This window comes from Meleagris gallopavo, chromosome 2, assembly GCF_905368555.1.
Source record: "Meleagris gallopavo chromosome 2, MGAL_WU_HG_1.1, whole genome shotgun sequence".
NCBI lineage: Eukaryota > Metazoa > Chordata > Aves > Galliformes > Phasianidae > Meleagris > Meleagris gallopavo.
The window spans coordinates 12,363,771-12,383,903 of record NC_139405.1 but is presented as its reverse complement, the minus strand read 5'-3'; the positions used below and the strand labels follow the sequence as shown (position 1 = coordinate 12,383,903).

At 41.8% G+C, this 20,133-nt stretch overlaps 1 protein-coding gene across 7 annotated transcripts in view; it reads left to right on the top strand.

Annotated features, from left to right (window-relative positions):
- SPTLC3 (serine palmitoyltransferase long chain base subunit 3) overlaps positions 1–20,133 on the top strand; it is a 292,640-nt gene that overhangs the window by 85,256 nt on the left and 187,251 nt on the right. For 6 of the 7 annotated variants that reach the window (XM_085218945.1, XM_085218943.1, XM_085218939.1 and 3 more), the window contains 2 exons: positions 4,403–4,481; positions 4,769–4,838. The gene's annotated coding sequence lies outside the window, so the exon portion shown is untranslated. The remainder of the gene's footprint in view (positions 1–4,402; positions 4,482–4,768; positions 4,839–20,133) is intronic. The other variant, XM_085218944.1, reaches the window with a different exon arrangement.

Here is a 20,133-nt window from a genome sequence, read left to right as displayed (position 1 = left end):
TTCCAATAGAAAATCCTGTTTGCCATAGCAATACCAGCAGGGAGTCTGCTTCTCAAGTACAAAGCTCCCTCCCGCAGATGCACATCAGGATATAAGGTGAACTTCAGAAATGTGTTTTATGGCAGGAAGATTCTATGGTATAATAAGATGACAAATAAGGAATGCTGTGAGCTCATTAACTGAGACTCTTGTAATCCTCATCCATTATGCTGTTGTTTTCCTTTTCTTTTGTCTATTCATGCAGTTTTGTTTCATTAAAAAAAAAAAAATCAAGATTTTCTTGAGAAAGAAAAGGATACAGGTGTGTAGATATTTAAGGATATTTTTAGCCTGGTGTTTGAGGAAGATTTTAATATCACTATTGAAAACAACTGAACTTCAGAAAGTGAATTCAGGCTTCTTCAGGGTTGGGGTGATCCAGACTGAACAGCTGCCAGATGCTTGCCTGGGATCTCTGCAGAATTTGCAACCAGCAATTTAGTCTCCTTCTCAAGGAGTGTGAAATTAGAAAGAGGCAGATGATCCACCATCATGTGACTGATCTCTTTTTGTTTCTTTCATGGAAATATTGCTGCTGTCGCAAAAGTCACAAAGGTTCCTGCTCCAAAACCTCCTCATCCACTGGTGCAAAGCATCTGCTGTCCATGCTGCTAGATGGTAGATCCCAAATATGTTGTCCTGGCTTAGAGGTTGGGTGGCTGATGACCAGATATTGGAGTATTTTGCTTGCTCTGAGAAAACATGCCTTCCTCACCCAGGTGTCATCTGCTTGTAGCAGCTACACAGACTAATGACAGCTACAATGCAAAAAACAAGATAATTCTTTTAAATAAACTTTCACATGAAAGAATGGGATACAGACAGTATAACCTTCTTAGATCAAAATCATGCAAAAAAACAAAAAAACAAAAAAACAAAAAAACCCAAATCCCGAGTCTCAATGCCTTTATGAAAGTCTTGGCCAGCAAAACTCCAAAGCAAATCATAATCCAGTAATTGGTGGCTTTCTGCACCACCAGTTCTGTTTCTTGAAGCAGTAAATTCATCTTTGCATCTCTGTTTTAGAGAAAACCTCAGGGTCCTGCCTGCCTTTGCTAAAGCGTGAGTAACAGCAACAGAGGATGGCAATGCCTCAGCATCTCCCTGGGCAGCATAGGCAGCAGACCTTATGCAAGGTCTTCTGGGATGCTCTGCTACAAAAAGGAGAAAAAAAGTCGTCATTTCTGCTTCATTTGTTATCAGCACATAAAGATAAGACAGTGTAAGGCAGTGTTCAGAAGGAGTTAGGCAACTTGCCAGTGTTAGCACGTTAGTTACCCTCAACACATTAAAGCAAAGGTCAGGGCAGAATTTTTGTGGAGATTGAGAGAAAAGTGGAAGCAGGTAAGCCCTGCTTAGTGGAGAGCCTTCTTTGCTGCCCTGGGGGTTGGCAATGACACATTTCATTTTACAGATACTGGCAACTGTAAGAGCGAAGGCAGGATTCAGGATGAGCTGTCAGCCCATTCTTATTCTGGAATTGATGGAGAACAGTGATCTAGAGTAGGACTTATGCTCTTAGATGCATATGTTGGCTCGAGCAGGCCTTGTGCTGGGAGAACTGTCTAGCTATATTCAATGTTACAGCTGTCTGAGATTGCAGAAATTAGGTTAAAAATTGCTTCAGAGTTTGTCATGGGTCAAAGGAGGCTGGATAACATTTATGCAGTTTACAGGTTTGGGGTTTTTTTTGCAAAGAATAAGATGGAGCAGCATGCAAGGAAATGTTTATGGGGGAGGAAAGTGAGTTCAGAATGCAGAGACAAAATGCAGGCACAGCATTTCATTTGCTCAGCAAGTCTTCCAAATGAATTTCAGACTGAAGGGTATAACTTCATCTTGTAGTCAAAACTATTTTGAAATCCACTCTTTTTCTCTCTGCTGCTGCTGCTGAGGATCCAACTGTGTAATAATGCAGAGTTTCATCTGCATTATTTTGGGAGCCAACAGTACTCCACAGCTTATTATTGTAGGATGGTTACAGAAAGTTCTTTTCATTTGTATTCCAAATTCAGCTTCCCTGACTGCAGTACTTTGCTCTGGCATTAACACTTGTAAAATAAATAAATAAAAATAACCCAAACAATTTGTAGCTTTTGATTATCCGTTGATTTAATAATTTTCTCTGTGTGATAATGGTCCCTGGAAGAGGCACAAGGTGTTCTGGTTCTTTCTGCTCAACCATTAGGCTGTATTTTAAAGGGAATCTGGAAAATGGGAGATCCACACACCTCCATACTCCTGCAGGTCTCCAGGAAAACTGAGATACTAAGTGGATGTTGGCTTGTTCTTGAGCTCCCTGTGTTGTTTTGTGCAACCTCCTTCCATCTCTAATGCTGTTTCTCTTGCTGGTATCCCTCTCTCTCCTCTTCCCCACCTTTGGCAATATCTGCTCCTCAGAGGTGGCAGAACCTCAAAATGGTTAAGACTTTCTTGAGGTGTGGAAATAGTGCCCATCTATGTTGCAGCTCTCTTGCTTTCCCTATGCAAGCAAAATGCAGAGCACCAGTGACAGCTCAGGGCGGAGCTGCCTGTGTTCCCATGGTCCCTCCCCACACTGCTGCACTTCTTGATGGGAAGAGTAATGTTTTGTGACAAAGGTAGGGCTTTGTGACAGCAGCAGTAAAAATTGCTCTCCTTTCTGACTGGTCCTCTTGGAAAGATCTGTTAGGTCTAACTCTCCAGGGGCTAAAATCAGTGCAGGACTTTAGCAACATGCCTTGGTTATTTGGATAAAATAGCCTAGTTTTGATTGGGTAAGGAATCATAGGATAAAGGGATTTCTTTTTTTCAGATCTGGGCATAGAATAACAATGTGAAAAGCTGGATCAAATAGCTAAAGCCAATATCTTCCCCCCAAGGCTTTTCTTCAGTTCCTTTGTAGCACATCAACTTAAAAGAGACTTAAACTCCACTTTTTGAAGGTTGTGGATTGGGAGGTGAAAGCAGAAAAGAAAAAGGGAATTCACATCTGCAGCCTCCTAGGAAATGCTGGTAACAGCCTATCATCTTCAGAGCTGGGGCTGACAGTGTTTCTGCCTGTCCTTGTGCCTGTTGGTCTTTATCTTAATTATCTGCTGGCACATCCAAAAGGTGATGATGGCATGCGACGCTGGGTGTGATGTGGTCTCTGCCATGCGTTTCCCCTCTCCTAGTACTTGGGAAGGCAGCATGGGTAGAAGTAGGGGGGAAAGTGGTTTTTTGCTGTTTTGCTCCTGATGTGTCAATCCTCTCCTGCTTACTGTGTTGCTCAGTCTGTGGGGCTGATGGGTGTATTTTTACAAACCTGCAGACATACCTATCCTTATTGTGCCATCTTATTGCTTAAGGTATTTTTGGTATCAAAAGTGGAGCACTGGTATAAAAAGTTGATCTTAATATCTCTCTTATGCTAAGGAGCCATTCCCACTGAATGCCACAGAGATCTGTGCACCTATTCCCCCCAGACAGGGGGAAACAACAGCCTCGAGGCTCCTGCTTGTGTGTTAGTTTGCTATACAGTACCCAAAATACATAGAAGAGAACAACACAAATATTCTTACAGGTGTGACAACAAAAGAATAGAAAAAGGAAAAAAGAAATCCCTCAAAGGGAAAAAGAAGGAAAAGGAAAGCAAAGAAGGATGACTCAGATATTCTGTCCAGTATGTTTGTGTAGTTTTTTCTTGCAAAGGTTTTGTGAAAATGCATTTGCTTAAAAGGAAAATTTATTTTATTAACTTCTCTGTAGAAGTAATATTTACTCATGGGAAATGCAGCCTCCTCTAATTTTGGCTGCTTATCTCTGTTCATTTTGTGTGTGTGTGTACGTGTAAGTGAAATCACGCACCACTGAGCTCACATAAAATTATACGATACCTGGGTCCCTTACATCCTGAGTTCAGCGCAAAGCAGGAACCTGAATGCTGCAGCAGGATGCATGATTGCTGATGTCCAGAATATCTGATGTTTATGACTTAAAGAGGAACCATATTTTCTTCAGTAAAAGAAATGAGATAAAAGGGTAGATTTTAAAAGGGTAGGTTTTCTTGCCTTTCTGCACACACACAAAACCTAAGGGCTCCCAGGGGGAAGATGCTTAAACGAGCAAATGTTAATTGCTGAAGATCTCACTGATCACCACACAAGTGGTAGATAGGTTGCTGCCGAGGAGATTTGGGTTTATACAGGCTTTCTCCTTACGGAAGATTTTCCCCACGTCTTGTCAGTGTTTCCCATGCTGCAAGAAAAGTTCTCCGCCAGCCCTATGGACACTCCTGTAAAATAAATGTCCCCTGCTATTCCAGTGGCATTATAGAACATATCCCATGGGACAGATATGTCCCTGTGTTTCCTGAGTTGGTGTTTTTCTATTTCTCTCACAGGGTACTGAGCAAAAGGCACCAGGAACCACTGCCCACCTCCCAGAGTGCCGTTCTCAACTTGGGGACAGAACAGTCCCAGGTGAGATAGCAATCAGCCATACCACTACCACCAACTGAGTAGCACAGTGCTGCCTTCATTGCTGCTCTCCTTGGCAGTGAATCTTTCCTCTTGTTTAAATGCCCCACGCTTTTGCAGAACTGTTTTTGTGCAGGCATCTATTGCCCTGGTTCTGGTGTGATGCATGTTTAATGAGCTCTCCTGCACAGAGCACAGGGAGTTCGACAGCCTTCAGCAGAGGCCACAAAGCTTGTTATTATATCTGTAATTGTTTTTATTTTTTTTTTCATTTCTCTTTTACTGTGCAGAGAGAAATACACTGGTGTTCCGATCAGTAGTGACAAGACGATCCTGAGTGAACAGAAGATGAATCAGTGGGTGAGCAGTTCCCTTAAGAGTAAAAAGGTGTTAAATTAGTTGAGCCTTGTACTGCTTTGAAGCTCACAGGCATGACGTTTTGGTGTTTTTATCACATCTTTGTGTGTTTGAGCTACTACTTAGTGAGGTAGATGCTGTCAAATCCGACGTCCTAAAATGAAACAGTGATATAATGCAACACGCAAAAAATGTAAGCTGGATTTGATTTTTCCTTTTCAGTCACAGGATATTTTTAATGACATCTGAGAGTTTAACCACAACGCTGTCACTGTTGTTTAAAAACAAGCTCAGGTAGTTATTTAGTTAACTCACAAAGATTGAAAAATGAAGACAACTCATATTTCCAAAGCTCTGAATTTGCAATATAGCTTATATTTCATTCTAAAGATACTTTGCTTTAATGTACTTTATCTTCTCCATATTCTGATGGGGGGAAAAAAAAAGCAAATAATTTTGGTACTCAGTGTTTCAGATGAGGTATTGTCTTTTCAGGTAGTGCAATTTCAGCCATGTATCACCAAGTTTTATCATGCTGTCTTGCTTCGGAAAACCCAGTCTTGCTTAAATAATTTGTGTGCTACATCATTTTGAAGTATTTCAAAACAGTGCACTGTGAAGAGCTCATCTGGAGGTGTTTGGCTGCCATGCTATAGACTTCTGCTCTCTCATTGCTATGGGATGTGTGCACCTTCCAGCAGCACACCAGGCACCAGGACTAACATCTGCCACGTTTTGTTTGTTTTTGCATGCTCCCTCTGGGGGAAATGCATATGCAGTGGGTTACCTGGTTTGGGTATGGTTTCTCCCTAAGGGAGTGGTTTGCTTTTATTTATTTATTTATTTTTAATCTGATTTGATTTTTGATTGTTTGTAAGAAAGATGCATTCTACTGCATTTCAGTGAGAAAAGGCAAAATGGAAGAAATACGCAAAGCGGTACCTGGAGAGGTTTGGAAATGTGTTTGAAGGGGGGGCATTCAGTTTGTCGGTAATTCCTTCAGATTAGTCTGAGCATGGCGGGGATTTCTGTGCCAGAGGAGCTGCAGTGAGAGAGCTCTGGGCTTGGATTCAGGATTGCTGCAGAGGTCTGTGGCTGCCCAAAGGGAGATTTTCTGGCTGACAGACTGCAGCAGCGCGATGCAGTAAAGCAGGATCTGAGCAGGATCGCTCTGCATGTGTCCTGCCTTGGAGTGGTGTGGGGAGCTGGAAAGGATGGGCTGTGTTACCAGTGAGAGATGGCAGACGTGTTTTGGGGCTGCTGGTTTCTATGTGCAGGAAGGCACTGACTTCAATTTTCTGGAAGCCTGAAACTTAAACTCTGATATGGAAACTCATCTTCTGCTAACTCAGATGTCAGCAGCTGCACGCCATTTGCATTGCTAAGTATTGTGGCTGCTCACTGTTAACTTATCAAAGGAGATAAGAGGATGTAATTACAACAAGCTATCTGTTACCAATGTCACTCTTTCAAATGAGACTCATTTTGCACTGGAATTTAACAGCACCAAACAGACTGAGTGGAGGTGCAAACAGTTTAATTGTCCTTGAAAGTCAAATCCATTTGCCAGAGGACTGAGGAGCTTTCATAGGGTCAATGTTAAGCTACTGTGGCCATTGATCATTGTTCTGCATGGGGGTGATTGGTCTTCCACCACTGGTAAATGGATGCTTTCACCTCTAGCAGCAGTATCTTTGTACAGGAGTCATAGCTTTTTCCCTTGAAGGTGACAGTCAGCCACTGGTGTTGCTGCCTTGTAAAATGGCACAGTGCACAAATTAACCATTCCTAAATCCAGTGCTGCCTCACATAGTAAGCTGGACATACATTACAAGTGTCCTTTGTCCTTTTCAAGGTCTCGGATAAAGCTGCCAATACACATAGTAGTCGTAGAAAAACTAGTGCAGGTATGTTCTAATCAGTTCTGCCAAAAAGACAGTATATTATGTAAAACAGTTTCCCTCTTCCTCAACTGGGAAATTTCAGCTTCCTAAATTCTCTGTGCAGCGTGCTAAACGAATATCTTTTCAGGATCATCACAGTTTTACTAACATTTAAAATGTTATCTATTTCTCAAAAATTATAGAATCACAGAATGTCATGGGTTGGAAGGAACCTAGAAGCCCACCCAGCCCCAGTCCCCAACTGTGGGCAGGGCTGCTCCCCACCAGCTCAGGTCACCCAGGGTCCATCCAACCTGGCACTGAGTGCCTCTAGGGATGGGGCACCACAGCTCTGGGCAGCAGTGCCAGGGCCTCACCAACCTCTGAATAAAGAATTTCCGCCTAACATGTAACTTAAATCTCCCCTCTTTTAGTTTAAAGCCAGTCCTCCTTGTCCCACAGCTATCAGACCATGTAAAAGTCAGTCTCATTCCTGCTTCTAAACTCCCTCTCAAGTACTGGCAGGCTGTAATGAGGTGACCCTGGAGCATTCTCTTCTCCAGGCTGTACAAGACCAACTCCCTCAGCCTTCCTTCATAGGAGAGGAGCTCCAGTCCTCTGATCAGTGCTGTAGTGACTGGTTATCTGGAAATGATGGGACAGAAGACTGTGTCAGTATTGTTAGGAGGAAGAACGCGAACACTTCTGAATAATTAGTGATAGGAGGAGATTGCCAAGGGCATTTAATCTTTACAAAGAGAGAGGAGAGACAGGAATGAAAGGAATGAAAATAAAGGCTATGCAGGCACAGGCAAAATTTGAGATCAGTGTTAGCATAAGATTAACAAGAAGGCATTAGTTTACACTGGATGGATACATGGATCAGGAGCAGCTCTTGACAGCCTCCTCTGTAGAAAGCAAGAAAGGTGCCCTTTTGTTTTCTGCCTTCCAACTCGGAGGCCAGTCAGGTATTTCCAGCGAAGCTCTACAGTTTCCGGATGAAGGATTCACACTGAGCTTGAGCTTATTGCCTTGAGCTGACTCCTGCTGCCCCTCCAGTGTGCTGAGGCGTGCGTCACAGAGCTTCTTTGAATGTGCTGTAAACAAGAAAGGAAATTGCCAGTTAACTAATCTCAGTCAAAACTTATCCTTGCTGAAGTACAAACTGAGCCACCTGCAATGGGCACCAAATTATCCGTAAGAGTCCCCTGGAGCTTTAGATGCTTCTCATGTGCCCTTTTCTGCAGCATTTCCACATGCCTGTTATTTCAGCTACTATTCACTGCTGCAGAATTTGAGTCCTCAGGTCAGGGGAAATTTGTCATTACCATGAGGACAGGCACAGGCTTCAAAAGCTGCTGTTGATTTTCAAATTAAAAAATCCTTATTAGCAGGAAAAAAGAAGAAAAGTTGAAACTTGCAAACAGAAAGCAGTAAGAGGAGAATCATGTGTCTTTTGATCATGATTATGCTTTCAGAAGCATATTGGCATAATGAAGGGATAATTACTAGCTATGCTGGGTTCTGTTTTCACACATTTATGACGAATAGGCATTGGAGCAGGCAGGTTGTCACTGATTTTAGGCGAAGCTGTTCAGTAGGCACAAAGGAACTTAAACACCGATAGGAAACAGTTCAGCCTCCATAGCCCGCCTCCGTGTTTCCAGCAGGACTAAATTTACTGACCAGCAGCAAAAGCAGAGCGTGGAGTTGCATCAGCAGTGCCCAGTCATTGTATGTCTTTGTGACAGTAAAATAGTAAGTATTAAAATACCAGAAGCCTCAAACCAAGCAGCTGCAATGTCAAAAAGCTTTGTATCAACTTAGTTGCTTTCTTACACGTGCACACAGAATATGAAGTCTTTCACCCAAATTTAAGGGGTCTTGCAGATCTGTAGTTCTCCATCACAGTGCCTCCAGTCCAGAGTAACTTTGGCAGAGTAACTATCTTTTGAGGGACAGCACTGGACAGCAATGCTTCCATAGATAAAAAAACTTCCAGCTCTTGCTCTCACTACAGTCCTTCAATACTGAAAGGCACATCCTCTCTACAACATTGCTCTCTACAGCTGCATGAAAGAAGGTTGTGATGAGGTGGGTGTGGGCCTCTTCTCTCAGGTAACAAGCGATAGGATGAAAGAGAATGGCCTCAAGTTGTGCTGGAGGGTGTGAGGGGGTCGGGTTGGATATTGGAAAGAACTTCTTCTCAGAAGGAATGGTGAGGCATTGGAACAGGCTGCCCAGGGAGGTGGTGGAGTCACTGTCCCTGGGGGTGTTTAAGAACCACAGAGATGTAGCACTGAGGGACATGGTTAGTGGGCAATATTGGTGGTACTTGGACAGTTGAACTAGATGATCTTAGTGGTCTTTTTCAACCTTAAGGATTCCATGATGCTGAGCACATTTGAAGGCCACTGGAAATCAAGCCCACACCTCCCTGTAAAACCAGAACCTAATTTTCAGTCCTGTAATTAGCACTGGATGGCCTGTGCATGTAACTTGAAATGCATTTTTTCCCCTTATATGGGTTAAAATCACTGAGGCTGACTATTTTCAAGCATGTACATCGCATGATCAGTCTTATAGATTTGTTCCAGATTGTTTTGCTTATTACCATTCCAGGTGGTTATGAGTTTCAGGGTGCACTATAGCCATACATAAATAAATCATTATTGAATACAGAGTGCACAGATACTTGATGATGTGACAGAAATCCTTTTGGCTAGCACAGGACAACTGAAATATATGTATTATTTGTGACCATATGCAGCTTTTTCATTAATTGGCCTCATCTGGGTTTGAGCTGTGGAGAGTAAGAGGTATGATCTGTCATTGGTTCTTATTCATCATGGCCCAATTTTTATTTCCTTAGGTTCTAGGCCAGCCTCTAATAAACAAGACACAGTTTTCCCTCGGATGCTAAAAGGGACACAGGTTGGGTTTGGATATCTGGGAAAGATGGCATAAAGCCAGCAAGACCTTCTGTGGGTAAGGTCTCACCTACATCTTCCAGCCTTGAGCAGTTCAGTGCCTCTCAAGTGTTTTCTTCCTGTTCCTCACTCTTGAAGGTCATCTTAGCACACAGCTGACCCCTGCCTGATGACACATGGAGGAAGGCAGCCAGAATGCTGGTGGCAGCCATTCCTGGCAACGTGTGATGGATGGAGATTTTGTGCCAAGAGTGAGCAAGAAGCAAAGCATGGATTCTTTGCTCCCACCATCAAATCTGTGAGTCCCTTTGCTCTGGGGTGCCTGTCCCCTTCAGGGTTACATCCATGCTTGAATCTACTGGCTTTTTCACTCCTCTCCTCTATCCCTGTGAGGCCGAGTCACTGGGCTGCACTCTTCCCTAGTTGAGCAGTGCTGGTGTCAGGGAAAGAGAAGGGTGAACCAATGCAGGGAGGTTCAGAAGGATCTGTGCAATGATTCTATAGGGGCAGTGTAATGTCAACCTTGTGGACACCAACCTCATCGCATTCAAGAGCTCCCAGTGGGTGAGCAGAACCAAAGCACATTAGTAGCATTCATCCATCCTCTCCTGACAGCCAGATCCCTGTGACCACAGAGGTATATTTCTGAAGTAGTACAGAGGGCTTTTTGGTGTTAAATTCTGTTTCCCTGGCATATTTGTTGAGACATTGCCCCACTCAGCTTTTTGAAACATGGTCTGGGGTCATTAGCACAGTTCATAATTTTAGCAGTGCTTGTGAACCTTCAGATTTAGTTTGTTGTTTCACCAGAGTCATTTACTTCAGCACATCTTTTTTTCTTTTCTTTTTTTTTAATTCTTCCCCTCCCCCCACACAAATGCACAGACCTCACAGGGATTTTCATGCATTTAAATGAAAAAGCTGAACAGTTCCCTTTTCTTGTTCACATTATGCAGCATTGCCCTTCTCTGTTCTTATCCTATTTCAGAGCTATCATGCAAACAAACCCAACTTAAAAAAAAAAATTAAAAATCATTACAGAGGTTTTCATCCTATTAACTTTCTACCTTGGCTTCTTCTCACTGTACGTGTAAAGAGAAATCCCTTCTCCTGATTGCCCTTCTCTTTCAGGTACATTGACGTCTTTTTAATCTCTAATTCATTATTTCTTTGGCTCCCCAAAATGCTCTGGTCTGTGCTGGTTGCCCAATAAACCACTACTCCCTGCCCTACCATGCATAGGTAGTATTTACTTTTCCAGGACTATGGAACTCTTGTTTTCATTTACATTTTCTTCCTCAGCTAATCTAGAAGGGGGGGATTCTTCTTTTCTGTAAATCCTGTCCTGTAAAGCACGCTGTGCTGCTAGGACCCCCCCTTGTCTTTTTCCATGTGACTATGCCTCAACAAAGAAGTCATTGCAACTCTTTCCTTCATAATTTCAGTATCTGATTGTTTTCAATATTATTTCTTACTCTTGTATATCATCTGAGTCAGCTTTTAAGGAAGGCTTAGCCAGAAAACTTCAACATGCGTTAATAGCAATTTCTTTTATTTATTTATTTATTTGCCAAGCCAGCTCTTATTAGAAATCTTTGCCATGCCAAAAAGATACTCTGTGGGAAGCCTTTTCATGTCCTTGATCAAAATGCAGGGACACTGGCTTCTGTAAGGTAAGCAGTATGGGCTCCTGTGTGATTTTCACATTGGCAATGGAAAAAATAGTTACCTTTAGCAGAATCCAAACACAGAAGTTGCATCCAGCTCTGGGATTTCTTAGAGGGCAGTCCCAGGAAGCATCATTTTTGCTTACTCTCAGCACAAGTACATGGCTCTCATTATTGGCTCTCCTGGGCAACAGCCATAAACCAGGCTCAAACAAATATAAAAAAAGGGGAAAACAGCAGGGCTGTAATGATCGTGACAGCAAGTGGAAGTGTGGTGGGACAGGGCTCAAAAGAGACAACTACAAATTCTTCCCAAGGAAGTATATATCTTGTTCTTACTGCAGCTGAAGCTCTTCTTGGGAAGATGTGGATGTTAGCATAGCTCTGGCAGGGAATTTGTGCTAGCTGCAGATGGAAAGAGTGACAAAGCATGGAATAGGTATGGGACAACAGGTCAAGGCTTTTGCCTGGTCTCTGATATCCCTCTGATGGCCAAGAGGCTGCCTTTTCTGAAGGAGAGTACATTTTTGTAGCAAGAAATGTGGTGGAAAAATAACTATTTTTACTTATTTCTCAAGCCCATGAAAGAGCACCTATATGGATAGCAGGAAACCGACAATTGATAGGTATGAAAGCAGATCTGCCAACTTTTGTGCAGAACATCAAACCGTGAATTTAGACTGCATCATCTTTCCATTTCCCTGGAAAAACTTCCAGTGTTCTTGATTTTATCTACACAGGGAAGATGAAATGTTTAATGATTTGTGGGATGGGGGATATTTCTTGGTTTCCATAGATATGTTAACCTCTTTGTCAGTGAGGAATACAGATCTGCTTTGAATTCATGTTGCATTTTTAAAGTTTCTTTCTAAGATACCTTTTTTGTTGTTTTTTTCCTTTTATTTTCCATCTCTTCTCATGTACCTCAGAAGAAATCAGCCTGCCAAACTGCTCCAGGAGGCTCTTCTGAGATAAAGACATCCATTGCTGTATACGGTCTGTACTTGTGAAGCAGAACACAAAGTCTTTTTCCATTTAATCCATATTAATTATCTTGCTTCAGCTCCTCTATGCTTTCCACTCAGCCCAGATGCCAAAACATGTGCGGCTGCATCTTGAACAAACAAAAGCCTTTCACTGCACACCTGGCAAGTCAACACTCCAAAAAAATAAATATGAAGGTATTCTGCTGAAGAACTGAGGCTCTCCTTGTCTGAAAACTAAATGCCTTGGGACTGTGGACTAAGGCTGATATTTTTAGTGCCATCAATATCTCCTGGAGTTGATATCTCCCAAGACAGATGGTTGTTTCCCACAGAACGTCGTCAAATGTTTGCTCAGCCAAGATCAATTTTGTTCCAAGTCCTTTCCCACCTTCTGCTGAAATACATTTCACTTGCCAGACAAAAAATTAAAGAAACAGCATGAAACCATGTCACTCTAGAGGACTCTCATCCCCATAGGTCTTCTCCATCCTTTAGCTGTGTGACTGACATCTCTTTCAGTGCCCACAAAAGAACAGATGCCCTTGCAGTGGAAGCATGATGCCAAAACTGAGTGCTGAGGTCTCACACCAAAGGCTGTTTTCCTCTGAGACCTGAGACAAGTCTCTTCTCAGCCACACGTGCTGTTAGTTTTCCTAAAACAAAAAAAATCCTAAGGACCTTGAACTACCTGAAAGAAGGTTGTAGTGAAGTGGGAGTCATACTCTTCTCCCAGATGACTAGTAACAGGAAGAGAGGTAACGGCCTTAAGTTGCACCAGAAGAGAGTTAGGTTGGATATTAAGAAGAATTTTTTCTCAGAAAGAGTGGGGATGCATTGGAACAGACTGCCCAGGGAGGAGGGGAGTCACCATCCCTGAAGACGTTCAAGAAATGTGGAGATTGGGTACTCAAAGGATGGTTTATTGGGCATGGTGGTGATGGGTTGATGGTTGGACATGATGACCTCAGAGGTTTTTTCCAACCTTAACAAGTCTATGACTCTATGAACACTCTTCTGAGAAAATGAGGTGCACCTTGGAAGGAGAAACAGTCATGGTCTTTAGAGGAGAAGGCATTGAGAAGAAGCACAGAGAGGATGAGTGGCATCCATTACTTAGCAACAATTGCAGATTATTATTATTATTATATGTAAGCCCACATGATTTTGGAGCCAGACTCTACTAGAAATTTGTGGGGCAAAGGAACTTTGTGAAGCATGAGACAATGTGTTTACAGTTACGTCCTATTTGTATAAATGGCACCACAAGGAAAAATGTTTCATCTATTTTCCTTGCTGATTGCTATTTTTAGCAGTACCTGACTTATGGCTTAAGGAACACAGAGTTGGTGCTTTTCAAAGTCTGAGCTCCCTGTCTAATTGTTAAGAGCAAGGCATTTTGGCAGCCAGTAGCAGTAGCAGCTTCTGAAATCTTATGATGATTCTTTCATGTTGCATTTTTCTTGTCTTGGCTGTTCAGGCTGAAAATGCTAAGTACATGGTTGTTTTCTAGCCAGGACACTGGCAATCCTGAATCAGTCAAGTGTCTCTCAATCTTTATCACTTTATATATCATAATAATTCTGATTTGGTTTTGTAATACTAAATCCATTTAAAAATGCTGCAAAATCAAATTTTCTCTTTTGCAGACTGAAAGGTAAATTGGATCATCCAGAAAATTTTCTCCATGTTGCTCCATAATTTTCTCTATTATGGTTTCATAGGCAAGTGAGGCTCTTTCTGTAAGGGAAATTAGTGCTATGATACACAAAAATATTTTTCCTCCTTAATATATTTAGGTTGAGATTTATCTATTCGCAACAGCCTAGGCTCTTAAAAAACCCTACATCCTCAGACCACTTTTATAGAAGAGGACTCTGAATGGGAAAAGCCTGCCAGTCTTATTATTGTCTCTCCTACTTGGGACCTGCCTGGAGTTCATTAGTATTGCAAGTCTGCTTTTCTTAAGGATTACCAATTTCTGATCCATAACTCATGTAGAAGACATTCAGCCTCCCTCCCTCCTGCAAAATGAGCATCTTCTCCATTTTGGAAATAGTGTATGTATCATTGTGAATTACATACAAATGACCAAATTGTTCCTAAATTTCACTTTCTGTGCAAACCAGCAAACCTTCCTGAAAGCTTTTTCTAGTTTGAAAACTAGTTGTTGATATAGACTTCTTATGGAAACTTAAATACTGAAGCACTGTTTGCTGTGCCATACCAGCTTCTGGGTCATGATGATGATTGATCGTTTGGAATAGAGGTGAGTTTGGGATGACTATTGCCCATTTGAAGACAAATAGAAATAAGAGAAATGCAACAATTCCATATGGAGAAAGCAGAGACAGGAAAACTATACCCATGCAAAATTTTTTTGAGATTGGGATTATTAAGCCTTATTTTGTCTCTCTTACTACTTACTTGTTGACTTCCCTTCTGCTCTGAGTAGAGATTTCTTCCAGAGCTGCTTTGAGTTGTAAAACAGCAAGAATTTTCTTTGTAAGAATATTGATGTGCAAAGGCCGAGCTCCCACTGTTGCATATTCCTCAGAAGTTTGTCTCTCAGATGCATTAGTTTATGGAACAAAGGTGGAATGTCATAATCATTAAGTTCCAAATCAAATTGCCCATCCTGTAAAGGGTCCCCTTGCCTGAAGCAAACCAGAATTGTTAATGCATTTTTTACAAACAATGCTGTTAAAGATTAATGAAAGATGCTTTGTAAATATTAAAGTGGATCTATCGTGTTTTTTTCTTTTCTTACATAATAAAATATAGCACAGAAATCTACAGGTCAAATTACTTCTGTTGAAAATTAAGCTAGACCCTTTGACTTCAGTATTTTTTTTCCCATTTACTTCTGTAGAGTGTTAGAGTTTATACCAGAGCTCTGAAACACACTGTTAGGATATTCGCAAATGTAGCAAGTTCAGGTACAGAACTGCAATAGTCGAGTTATAATGCCTCTTGAAGGTGAGCAGAGCAATTACAGAGAGCATTTATGAATATTTAAAAAGATTTTGTAGTTTCCTAATTCTGCTTCGTCACCAAGGCTGAGTAGGTTTAACAGCTACTGTGGTGTTTTATTTGCCAATCCCCTTGAAGGAATGCTGGCCAAGGGCTGTGTGGGCTGTAATGTGGGATCTCCAAGCCACAGCCCACAAGGCTGCTATCCCACCTAGTGGCTGCCAGCTCGCCCTTCACAAAAAGCAGCTTTTTTTTTTTTTTTTTTTTTTTTCCCATGACGTTGGTGAAACAGTTCTCTGCATGAAGACTTTGAAATACTACGTCAATTAGCAGTGGAGATGCCTCCAAATTGCTTATTCGTGGTCAAATGCATGTGTTTGCCTTAACTGTGTTCCACCAGGGACCAGGTTCACTCTCAGATGCGTATTTGCATCATCTAAATACACAAAGCAGACATAGATGCCTGTCTTATACAGTCAGCTTTCCAGTGTAAGTTCTCTATGTCTTCTTACATTTTTAGCTGGCCCCCAACTTAGGCACGTTGTGGGATCAGCCCAAGTTCCCCCAAGTCCCCTGGCAGTTGCAGCAATGAGTTTTATCTTTCTGCTGTCTGTAACTGCATGTCCATGATACACCTACACTCTGTCTTCACCATCGGCCCAGCTCTTCTCTGACTAAAGCTAAAATTGCCATTGTCATACAAAAGGGAGAAGATTATGTTTTGAGATTAATGAAATGTTTTTCTGTTAAAAATACCAAAAAAAAAAAAAAAAAAGCTTTTGAAGAATTTATACTGCTAATGCCATCAAAACATACAAAAATAAAATGCATTGAAGTGTATTTTGATGATAACAAGGAGAATGAAGACTTGCTAAAGTGCTGCAAGAAGCTTCATCTTATCCCAGAAATAACATCTACAGTAAACCTTCAAGATGGAGTTCACCTGTGAAATTCTTTATGGCTTCCTTCCAACTTTGTTCTTTCTATCTCTGTGCTAAATTTTACTCTATTACAACCTTCAAAAAATTGTTTTCTTGTCAAAAGAAGTGAGCTCTCTGCCCTCTTAATCCTTAAAGTCCCTGCAGTCCTTACGTGCATGCATGGGCCACAGTGACTGGATGGTCCAACTGTTGTCTCCTGTACCCAGAGAACCTCTTGTTTACTTTCACAGTATTTTCCCCTTTTGGGATTGACCTTGCTTTGAACTAAAGAACTGAAAGGTAAAGGCAGCAGAAGCTCCAGTGCCTAAAGAGCTGAAATTTAATGAAGAACACTCCAATGATTTAATAATGATTCTATGGAATTTTACACAGAAGAAATGCCTTTTCTTAAAAATGAAGTACTGGAAGAATCATTTTCCTGCATATCCAAGAAAAAGTGGGAAAAAAATATATAATCCTGACCAATGCCTTTACAAAACAGTTTTCAGTATTTAATTTCTTCTTCACTGAGTAAAACATAGGACATAGAGTTACCTTGTCTACGTGATGTCTATTTAAACAAAAGCATTCCAACCTGTGCTGTCTTTCGCCAGGTACTGGAAGCAATTTTTTCCTAGAGAAGTGAAAAAGTCACAGAAAGCTTGATAGAAACGTTGATTTTCTTTTTCTCAGCTGTATTTTATATGTATTTATATTTATGTATACAATAATTTGGTGCTAAAATACACTGACCATCAATACCATGCTCAATCTAACTGTCAGCTTGTTCATGCAGAAAACCTACAGCTCCTCTCTCCTTGAGCTGCTTGCTGCATGCAACTTGGGAAGCTATTTCCCTGGGCCCCTAATTAGCTGCCTACCTGAGCTGTCTTCTCAAACCTGATTAGAAATCTGCCATTTCTTTCATACGTCTCCCTGCCCACTGCTGTGCCTTGATTTGCATTTCAAGCAGTGTCTTTTGCAAGCAATCTGCCTGCCTGGTCATAGCAGGGAAAGTTTTGCAGGGCCTTTGTAGGGTGCAAGGGTTCTGCTGAAGCTCCTGCACCCTCTGACCATTGAGACGTTTTGTGTCCTGCTCTCCTGGCTGCAGGATGCTCGTGCAGTCTGTGCTGAGCAGGATTTCCCATAGCACAGCAGTGCCTGCTGCAGTGTCTGTGCTGAAGCAGAGCCGAGTACAGTTCTGGTTTCCCCACCAGAGCATGGGCATCTATGGGCAAAAAAAATGAAAGCAAAGAATTTCTCAAGTTTCTACTGCTGCATTTCATAACTTTTGTTATTTAAGTCTTGTGGGCAGCTGCTCAGTATCTGAAACTTAATTCTAAAAAGGGAAATTCTGCTAACAAACTCCCACTTAGCTGACGATCGGCTTCTAAAAACAATTGTTCTGGTTTTAATGATGAAGGTTAGTTTTTATTTATCTGTATACTTATATACACCAGACTTAGACCTATTCTAACAGCATCATCTACTGCCTCCCAAGAATACTGTAATCTGAGAGTATAAGGCACAGTCTTAAACTTGCAGCAGTGTGCCCTTTTGTAGTTGATGCTGCCCATGTAACAACATACTTGGCCCCATAATTTGAGATACATAAACTCTCAAATGAAGGAGAAACAGATGGAAACATCTAGGCAGCAAAGCCCCTGGTGGGAGGAGGAGCTGTTCATATGCAACCCACAGAAGACGCAGGAGTGCTGGAGCAAGGACAAGGCAGAGGAAAAGGGCCCACCCTGGAGACTACCAAAGGCAAGGGGAATGTTTGTTTCTCTGTGAACTCAGGAGTTTCCTGTGCTGTAAAGAGTTCATTGTTTGAATTCCTCCTAGATAGAAACTGGGCTACACAAGGGCTTTTTAGTGCTTTTGGTGTGCTTTATTTAAGGAAAAAGAAATTACAGGCTGATGCACTTTTAAGTTCACGTCAATGCAGAGTCTGGGCAAAGGAGGTGTACACACACACACACCTACTCCAGGTATCCGCATCTTCACTGACAAACAAGCAAAAGCATTGCAGTTCTGAAGCACTTTATAGACCACACAGCTGAAGATAACTGGGAAGATGCCTGAGAAAAGAAGCAATTACAGTTAATCAATAATCCTCAAATGGCAGCAATTAAAATTCTGAAGAAAAAAAAAAATATTTAAAGGAAAGTTGGCAAGCTAATAGCAAATCATCCATCAGCCATTCAGAGCATTTTGCAGATCTCAACTTGAAAAAAGGAGGAGTTTTTAATTAAATCATTATCTGAGAACACCATTGATCCTTCATGTTAGACAATTTGGAGTGTAAGAAACAGCTTTGAATGGCCATAATCATAAAAGATGTGTTTGTTTTCCCCCAGAACGAGCCCCTTGCCTGACTATATAAAAAAGATGATTCTGCTGAAACAATATGGGAGAGCTTTCTGCTTTTAAATGATCTAATTTTCATCTCCTTAGCTGAGTTAATTTAGTATAGTAACACATGCATTTGTTTCCACATAAAGCCATTTAGGTAGCATTTCTTATATAACTTTGTCCCTGCCTCAAGAAGATAAAAAGCAATAGGTAACAGTTCAACAGAGCTTTTCTACCATTTCTATGCCATAAGAATTTTCAGCAGTCACCTAAGTGAGTGCTTTTCATCTAAAACCAGGGCACAGATTTCACTTTTGGTGTTTCTCTAAAGTCTGTTGGAGGCTTAGCTTTGGGGGTGCCCCCAGAAAGGGCAGCATAGGTAGATATGACCTTCTATCACCTAACAATCTCAGAAATGACAGCTGAATACCAGTATGACTTTTCAAGGCTTGCCCAGGTCTCTTCTCTAACTCACTGATGAGGACAGGACTCCAGCTGGCCAAAGGCTAGGGAAACGTAGAGCTGGCCCCACAGCTGCCTAATCTGCCTCCTCAGGAGGCTAAATTGGCCTCAGTTGGTGGACTTGTGTTTTTGCAGGGTTTTTCTAGGCAGGAAAAGCATAGTACCTTCCTAGCAGAATCTGAGGACTTCCTGATGTTGGGGAGGTATGCAAAGCCCTAGAAGGGGTTCTCCATGCATGGAGGTTCTTTGTAAGTTGTTTCCCTGAATTTCTTGACTTGAGTGTAGAGTTTGGCTGGAGGGAAGAGCAGTAGGTGTGTGTTTTGATCCTCAGTGTGTCTTGCCTTCACATTTCAGTCCTTGCTGAAAATGCAAACATTGATCTTCACTGTAAAGGGTAAGATTTGTTTATCTTCTTTAACCTGTTCCCTTTTGTAGCCATAAAGCTGATGGTTTATTGGATTAGACAATATTAATTGTTGTGTCTGAGGCCTGAGATAACTGGTGTGGTTGGCCTCAGCTCTAGTAGAATGCTGTATAGTTGAAAATAATGTGGTGGTGATAGTGTTTAGCCTGGTGCTAGAGGGTGGTGCAGACTAGAAATGGCTCAGGTAAGCAACTGGTATCCCTGTATCCCCAAACTCTGTGAAGCAAACAGCAGATTAGAGAACTGCACTTTTTCTTATGGAACTTTAACAGTTGTACTGAAGCAGTGAGTCTGCTCAGAGAAGAGACATTAAGCATTTATGCGAGCATTTGGTGAGGCATCTGACCTCTCTCTGCCTGATCTCCCTGCCCAGCTGCACAGTTAAGCAATTAACATGACCTCCTTGTGTCAGAATGGAAAGATATCTACTGTGTCTGTCTCTAGCTGACTTGAACCATCATACATAGACTCATTTTGGAACACATATTGTCTCTGGTAACCTACACCTCTATTACATGCCTGGGGCAGCCTGAAGGAGACACTAGAAGTTGCTTCATCTCTCCCTTTCCTCTGCAGTGACCTACACTTGTGGCTCCCGAGGAATATCGAGGCGGTAGGTCCTGCTATCAGGAATGGGCAGGGGTTACAAGCCAATACTTGCCCTTTCTTTCCTTGTCTAGTAGCCAAATAGCCCCAGCAGC